General features: G+C 47.3%; 1 long non-coding RNA gene across 1 annotated transcript; it reads right to left on the reverse strand.

Annotated features, from left to right (window-relative positions):
• Nucleotides 1–2,562: 2,562 nt before the first annotated feature.
• LOC121142613 lies at nt 2,563–4,252 on the reverse strand. The gene is made up of 3 exons (XR_005879637.1): nt 4,119–4,252; nt 3,684–3,814; nt 2,563–3,116 (listed from the first exon to the last, which is right to left on the reverse strand). It is a non-coding gene; the product is annotated as an uncharacterized LOC121142613 (long non-coding RNA).
• Between the last annotated feature and the right edge of the window lie 4,495 nt (nt 4,253–8,747).

Raw genomic sequence — 8,747 nt, forward strand, 5'->3', positions numbered from 1 at the left:
TTGCTTCTCAGGGTGCTGTCCTGTGATGAGTAGCATACCAGGACTGCAACAAGAACAGACATGGAGAAGTCACCCCATATATTAACAAGTTCCAGGGAGAGCTGGGGAGATGGTTTAATTGGTAAAGGTCCCTGCTGCCAAGCCTGAAGACCTAGGTTCAATCTCTGGGTGGAGAAGAGAGCCTACCACCACAAGTTGTGCTCTGACTTCCGTATGTGTGCCGTGACATGTATGCAGGTGTACATATACACTGAATGAATGTAACAAAGGAGAAAGAACAACGCTCCTGGGGACAGAAGAAAACCAGAAGCCATGGCCGTTTGCCAGTCAGAGCTGAAAGTGTGACCAGCCAAAGAACCAAAACTGGAGTGACTTTTTTTTAAAGCCCTTGTGAATTAAAAGTCAAAGAAACGAAAGATGAACATCACCAATCAGGTTTCAAGTTCATCTCTGGCTCAGACAGAGGACTCCCCCCTCCTCTATCCTACTCTAGAAAATCATGGGAGAACCCCGGGGGAAGACACAGGACACAAGACAGAGAGAGGGCTGGGCGTAGGGATGAGCTGCTTACCGACAGCCACAGACATCTCATGACCCTCCTAGTGCTAATAGCCAAATGCCAGCCCAGGAGGTGACAGGCATTGTGCTCACTTTACAGGAAAAGAGGCTGTGTGAGGTCAGATAACGCACTCAAGGTCACATGGAGTAGCTGGTGGAGGCAGAACTCAAGCCAGTCCCATCTGCTGGTAGTGCTGATAGCCATAGTGTGACATCCCATCACCTCAGCTGTGTTCTGGTGTGTGGAGTCACAGTTCCTGCTTGCACTCATAGAGAGGGGGCCGCATGAAGGTGTGAGGTGTGGTAATGGGGGGCTGACATTATGTGGGTGCTTTAGAGTTTGTTCACCATGGCATCTCCTGGCAGTCAAGTCAGTTCTCAAGTAATGTTCAGAGGCTGATTTTCTTGACAGCAGCCCACTAAATATACAGAAACTCTCTCTCTTAAACCTTTGTTAAGAACAGAGGTCCCTGCCTTAAATATTCCTGTATATTCATATTTGAGCTCAGCATCCCATCCCCACACACTTGCTAGGAAAGAATATCCTTGGTGTTCCATGAAGAAACATATGAACAAACTGAAAGGAACCTGGCGACACACTTTCTCTTTGTAAAAATGGTATGCCATGACCAACAGAACACATGATGGTCAAGGTAGACTCTTGTCTTTTGTCCCCAATGCAAGGAGGAGCTTGGCTGGTCTTCATTGGCTGAGGTTCATCCTCACAGTCTACTCCAGACTGGATAATTTGAAAAGCAGTGTGAAGGAAATGAAGGGAAAGCGAAAGGGATATGGAGCATTCATTCCATAATATCAGTTCTGGGAATGTAGCAGGGGCTTTGTAGAAAGAAAAGTTTTTACCAGGTGGGGGAGGTTTGTGGGATCTTGTCCCTTGGCAGGCTAGTCACCTCTGATAGAAAAACATAATTTCTCACAGTAATGTGATGGTTTGAATGACAATTGTTCCACAGGATCATACATTTGAAAAATTGGTGGCTCTGTTTGGGAAGGATTAGGAGGCGTGGCCTTGTTAAAGGAGATATTTTGGGGTTGGCTTTCAGGTTTTAAAGCATAAGCTATTCCTAGTTAGTTCTCTCTCTCTCTCTCTCTCTCTCTCTCTCTCTCTCTCTCTCTCTCTCTCTCTCTCTCTCTCTGCCTCACGCTTGTGGGTCAAAATGTAAGCTCTCAGCTACTGCTTTTTCCCGCCTCCTTGCTGTCATGCCCCTTGACAGGATAGTCATAGACTCTAGCCCCCTTGAGCTGTGAGCCCCAAATTAAATGCTTTCTTGAATAAGTTACCTTGTAATTAAAAGAATAACTAAGACACTACTCAATAAAGAATAAAGCATTTGTGTAAAGGAATGAAACAGAACAAAGTTGAGTTGCTCTACAGGGTATCGACATAGCTGGCAAAAGTGGACTATTCCAGAAAACATCAGCGACTACTATGGAAATGAAGCATGTGCTGGATGGCAAAAGCAAACACAGTAGAAAAAAAAACATTTGCAATAGGAATATTTCATGTGTGTTGTCTGTGAGGCAGCCTCTGGGAACCACTGAGTCAACTTCAGGTGACTGAGCAGTACAGCACATGGACCAAGAGCAGAGGGCAGAATTCCAGCCATCCCCAGGAGGTCTCTACCACCTTCAGAATATCACTGGGGCAAAGAATTCCCAGTGTGTTAGTTCTTGTATTCACATATAGCATTATAAACGTCACCTACAGAGGGTGACCCATCGACCACAGTCAACACAGGCAATGGTTTCCCAGAAACCGTTTGTAATAGGCAATATTAAAAAAAGCCAGAAACTTTCCTCATTGGTAGAGTCCCATTCCTTTTTGGGGACTCCTGCTCTTGCCACCGATCCTTCACTTACATCAGATATTGACCATCTTCTGAGCAATGGACTTGGCATTGAAACCAATTGAGAGGCATCTGAGATTTCTCCATTTAGCTGGGTAAGACAACTGATACTCTATTCCATGTCTTATTCATGGCAATTTTTTATTTAAATGTAGAATGGAAGATGATCCAGAGTACAGGAGGTAGGAGATTGGAATGCAAGTGTAAACTTCCACACCACATCCAAAGGTCACACTTTGTCCCATCGCACTCTGCCTGAGTTTTCCCTTCCTGGGTCCCTTATTCTTCCCCATTCCTCTTCTCCCGGTGTTTATTTCTACTTTTCCCTCCAGACTCTGCTACCAGACTAGAGGTTCTGTGCACACTTGGAACAGCACAGGCAATGAGAATTCTTATTTAAATTATAGTAGCATGCTAAGGGTGGAATTACAGCATTTTGACCAGTACAAACTCATTTGCCCTCTAAGTATTTAAACTTGCTGGAAGGTCATGACTGTCACCAAAGCCGTCCAAGGTCACGTTGGAGGCGACTGATGCTGCTTGAATTTTCAGCTGCAAAGTTGTGACTTTGAAGGAATGCTCATCCAACTTTTCTCTGCTAAGTCTCAGGAAAGTGACAGTGGGTTTGGGGGACATTAGGCTTTTCTCTGTCTTGTTCCTTAGTGGAGAAAGTCTTCACCCTTGGGCCCAGTCCTGTAAAGTCAATAGCATGAGTGTTGCTCTTGGCACCTTCAGTTACTGTGGTCTTTCCCTTGGGCCCTTGCCAACAGGATTGTATGGGCATTTGGTGCCAAATGACCCAGAAACAGAGGCTGTGAGCTGAGCAGAGTGGAAAACTACCTTGTATCCACATTGCTGCCTGGGTAACTCCACCTGTGGGACCTACTTTATACATAAAGCAGAAATTTTTGGTTTTTGGTTTGTTTTGTATCTCGGGGTGTGGTGATTTGAATGAGAAATGTCCCCTGCAAGCTCACATATTTGAACACTTCATTCCAAGATGATGGCACAGTTTGGAGGGGATAGAAGGCATGGTCTTGTTGGAGGAAGTGTGTCACCGGAGGCGGGCTTAGAGAGATTTTTTTTCTAAATTCAGATTTACCTATTTCACTTTATAGAGTGTTTTGCCTGCATATCTGGTCCCCTGAACTGATATACTATGTGGGTGCTGGAAGCTGAACCTCAGTCTTCTGTAAGAGCAAGTGCTGCTAACTGCTGAGCTACCCTCCAGCCTTGGGTTTTGAGAATTTAAAGACTTACGCTGTTTCCATTGGTTCTCTCTGCTTTGAACTGCAGTTCAAGATGTGAACTTTTGGCATCTTGCTCCAGCCACCATGCCCGTGCCTTGTATCCATGCTTCCCCGCCATAACGGACTCTTATCCATCTGGAGCTGTAAATCCAAATAAACTCTTCTATAAGTTGCCTTGATCCTGGTATTTTATCACAGCCACATACAGGATCGCAAAACCCTGTGTGTAATAGCTCCAATTCCGGGCATCCTGTCTTCACATCACCACATTTAAAATAATGCCACATTATTAATCTTTTCTCTCCCACCCTCATTCCAAATTTTGCTTCATTTGTCCCTGTGGATTCTGTTTTGGGTAACTTATATGTCTTCTTCAGTTTTTCTGGATTTTTACATATGTGCTTTGGTGAATCCCACTCATTCCTTTATGTGTTTTGAAACTCACCTTTCTCAGCTGCCCTCTGACACTGTGAATTACATGCTTCTCAGGTTGGTACATAACTTTTCCCCCTCTTCACGTCTGGGGCCTCTGTTTGTACGGGTCGCACCTGAGCCAGGAGGCCTCCCTTTGTTCACAGTCCTCTCACGCCCTGGAGGCTTCTTTCTGCACTTCCTGCAGGCAGTGTCTCAGAATGACACCTTCCCCGCACATGACTCATCACTTCCGTCCACCACCAGGCACCTGCCAGCTTGCTTTCTCTTTGGCCGTGAGGTCCAGCTGCATGTCCTCCCAATCTGACCCCATCTTTCTGCTTGAAATCTACTTTCTTTCTGGGGACAGAAGAAGTCTCTGTGTTGGAAGGCATCCATGAATGGGCAAGCCCCACGCGCTGTCACTGAGAGCTTGAGCTGCAACAATGTATCCCTTCTGATTGTTCCTGACTCATAATTCCGGTGAGAAGTGTTTCCGAGCCTAGTGTTTTAATCCCTGGGAGACCCAGGTCATAGCTGCCGTGAAGGAGACTGGGAGACAAACCTCAGGGCTTGTCTGGGAGGGAGTCTTTAGACTGGGTTAATAGAAGTGACAAGACCCACCCTGAATGTGGGCAGCTCCATTCTAGGAGCTGGGATCCTGAACTGAATAAAAAGAGGAAAGCAGGTTGAGCGAAGCATTCCTCCTCTCTCTGCTTCATGAGTGGGAGTGCGATGTGACCAGCCATCTCACAGTCCTGGTGCCATGCCTTCCCCCACCATGATAAATCACAAACCACAAGCCAGCAAAAACTCTTCTCCCCTTAGGTCAGGCATTTGGACACAGAAGCAAAAGTAAATAATACAGCAACAAAAGAGCCCATTTAGGCAAACCCATACAGAAGGATTTAGAAATCCTTGTCTTCATCTTAGCTATGTGCCTGTGAGGTTTGCTTGACTGACTGATGACTGACAAGCCAGCATGAGAAAGAGGGAGGGATATGGGCATCAATGGTGTGGCAGGAACTACACAAAGAGAATTAACTGTGGTTGGTGGACAGTGAGGGCCAGGAGGAGCAGACTTGGTAGCCTTGTCCAATTTGAAGACCTGGCTTGGGTCCTGCTCCTGAGAAGCTGCAGACCCTAGGGAAAGGCCACAAGGTGGAGAAAGGCCTCAGGGTCCTGCAGCTCCATGGCTCCCGTGGGCTTGCAGCCTACTGCTTTCCTTCTCTTTTCTGGCTAGCATCTCATCTCTAGTCTTCAACTGAGCATGGATATCCAATTTCTTATTGGTGAGATTTCAGGGTTTTAAAGTACACCGGGTGAGCACACTAAGGATGTACTACTTTCAGGTCACAGGCCTCCGTTCTACCACGAGCAGTCACGGGGGAGATCCCACTGCCTCATGCTTGTTAAAGACAGTGGCTCGCACACTAACTTTTCCTGTTGGTAGAGATTGGGACGGCTGTCACCTTTCCTTTTTCAGGGCTGCATGCTCTCTGAGCTGTTCAGAGTGAATACGTAAGCAGGCTTCTCCATCAGCCCCACCCCCAGGACCTCCAACCACACCGGGTCTCCTACTTCAGGCAGCACCTGCTACCCAGGCCTGAGCTTGTGTGTGGTAAATCACCATGACCTTCAGTGGGTTATGAAATCAATAGAGAGTGTTAGAATTTGCATTTAAGAAAGGTAAAGTAGAAGAGGGAAGGCATGGGACTTACTGCCTTAAGAGTATCTCTTGTTGTACAGAGGTTGTGTGTGTGTACATGCTTGTATGTGTATTTGCATATGCACATATGTGTATTTATGTATGTGTGTATATATATGTACATGCATATATGTATATGTATGTGTGTATATGTGTACATGTGTGCGTGAATGTGAGTGTGGCCAGCATTTTTAGTTTTGATTGTGAGTCACTGACAGCTGATGATTGATAGTCAAGGTCTGAGAGAGACCCGATGCTCTCCCTTCCTCTGCAGCTGGGCTCCTTTCGGTGCAGATTGTGTTGTGGTCATGTTGTGAGCTGTCCAAGGGAGAGTTCTTGAATGTGCTCTGGTCTCCTGAGATGCCACAGCTGCTGTCCTCCCCCAGCACGTACACTTTTGCTCTTCCAGGACGTCACACTTCCCACACCTGGCTGACGCTTTGTTCAGCTGACTGCTGTGGACACTGAGTCTGCCTGGCTGGAGCTGCGATAGGAAGTTTTCAGGGTAAGTGTTTTAGGGGGTGAGCCCCTAGGCCAGATGGGGCAAGCAGGTGGCATCTCAAGTGGTATTACTTTGGGAGACGTGGAGGAACATGGGGGAAACACTAGGCGTTAGTTTATGGAGGAGGCAGGGAATGAACACAAGGTTGGAGTAACAGGACGTGCTGGGCACATCACCTCGGAAGATGGATTCTGTGAAGGGGAAGGTGCATCAGAGGTCCATTCAGTGTGGCGCTTGACACGATGGGTAGGGTAGAAGGAGGATCTAGTGAGAGCCCGGTAGACCAGTAAGCTGGCAGGCTACTGGACTGCTCCCGTGCTTTCTCCTCCCTTTTTTTCCAGGGTCCCAGTCAATGTTGCTGTGAGGTTCCATCTTCTGTCTTGGTTTTCGAAATGGAACACCTCAACTTAAGGTAGTGTTGTTGCTTGAACTCCACGTGATCCTCAGAGGCCCCTGTAGTGGTCTTTGGGCTTGTTATGTAAGTAGGGCTTCGGAAAGTCCCTATGTCTGATGTCAAAGATGCATCCCAAGTGAACAATATGGAAAACCAAGTAAATAGATAGAATCTTAACTGTGGCTGCTGGTGAAGAACCCAACCCTGTGTGCCTGGAATCTCAGCACCCTACTTGGTGGAAGTGGCCCTGAAGCAACAAAACTCTAGGAGGAGACTGTGCCCGAGCCTGGGGAGCCCTTGGGTCCTATGGTTCTGTGTGTCCTAGCCTCAGGAGCCCATCTCTACCCCATCCACCCTTCCTGACTGAAATTAGTAAGTAGCATAGCATAAACACACTCCATTTGTTTACACACGTTTTTCTTACCACAGACTACCTACCTGCTCCTTTGAAGCCAGCCATAATATAACCCCGTCTTCTATTTTCCCATCACAACTGGAGATTGTACACAGTGGGTGCTAATTAATCATTGCCATATTGAACTGGAAAGCCACCATGGAGTGTTCTCCTTTCTCACAACCAACTTATTCCTGTGCCTTTGAAGTCGCGCTCAAGAGCCTGGGTGATGGGATCTATGAATCACGAGCCTGAGTTAGCTGTGTTTCATCGTGCAGAGAAGGAGTTCTTTAAAATAGCTATGCCACCCATTCTCATGCTGGCTGCCTTCCTGGGAAGACAGCCCCAGTGTATGCCATATCCCTTGCTTGAAAGGTGGGTGGAGGCTGAGTGGAGCAGGGGAGGGAGGAGAGGAGGTGTTCAAACACCAGGGGAACAGGATGCGCTGAAGAAATTGAAGGGCCAGGGTGGCGGCTGTGTCTCCCCGTTCCATTAAACGACTAACGCAGATTAGCTAAATGGGACTTCCTGGAGAGGATGTCCTGGCCATCTGCAACTGTGAGCAGTGGGGCCTATAGGGCTGGCATCACACAGGCCAGGCCACACAGGGCCAGGGGCAGGTAGCACCTTGGGATCAGGGAGGGGACATTAGACTGAAGTTGGGGGTGGGCGCAGGATGCAGCCCTGGCTCAACCTTGAACTCACCAAAGACCATGGTCCGCCACTTCTCGCTTCTGCAAGTGAATGTCCTCACCTCCCCAGTGTTTGATCGGCGACCTCCGAGGAGCCTTTCATCAGACACTTTGACTCTTCCAGGCCCTGGCATTCTGTAACTTAGAGGGGTGGGCGGGGAGGGGACAAATAGAGATTCTGAAGCCCAGGGCACAGCATGGGGAAGCCCCAAGATGACACAGCCCTGCGGGAATCTCTAAAATAGTCTTGGAAATGCAAATGGAGGGCAAAAGGTCTCACAAGATTGGAGTAGCCAATTCTACTCCCTCACATCTTTCAATGACATAGCTATTGAGGATATTGATGGAAATCTGCTTTATATGTAAGTGGTGGATCAAGTATTTCACCTTGAGGTTGAGGGTTGTTCATCTTCACACACAAGTACGCTGTGGCATCCTGTGGTCTGACAAAGGGGCTTGCGATTAAGACAGGGCTGCATAATACGGTGCTGGATGTAGGCAGGCAATGTTCATATCCAAGCAATACGCGGTGCTGTGGGAAAGCGGCATTTTGCATAAATAGTGTGAAAGAAGGACCAGAATTTCCACCATCATCTCAGGTTCTACTTAATCATGCTTTCCTGGGAAAAGGTGAGATCAGAGCAGCCTTCTAAGACCTGCTGGACCGTAATAAGGCTCACATGGAAAGCACTCAAGGGACCTAGAAAGTTTATATCTTTAAAAAAAAAAGCATATCCCCAAATCACGCAATTAATATAGCCCCTTGGATACATGTTTGAAGTTGAAATTGTCATGATAAGGAACTGGAGAGATGACTTAGGGGTTAGGAGCATTTACTCTGTAGTCATGAGGACCAGAGTTTGGATTCTAGCACCTACATAAAAAGCCATGTATCTCTGCAAATACCTGTAACCCTGGACCTGAAGGGAGGGTTGCCACGGTGACAAAACATGGGTCTTTGGTTCAGTGAGAG

Source organism: Mesocricetus auratus, unplaced genomic scaffold (assembly GCF_017639785.1).
Source record: "Mesocricetus auratus isolate SY011 unplaced genomic scaffold, BCM_Maur_2.0 Super-Scaffold_100010, whole genome shotgun sequence".
NCBI classification, from domain to species: Eukaryota; Metazoa; Chordata; class Mammalia; order Rodentia; family Cricetidae; genus Mesocricetus; species Mesocricetus auratus.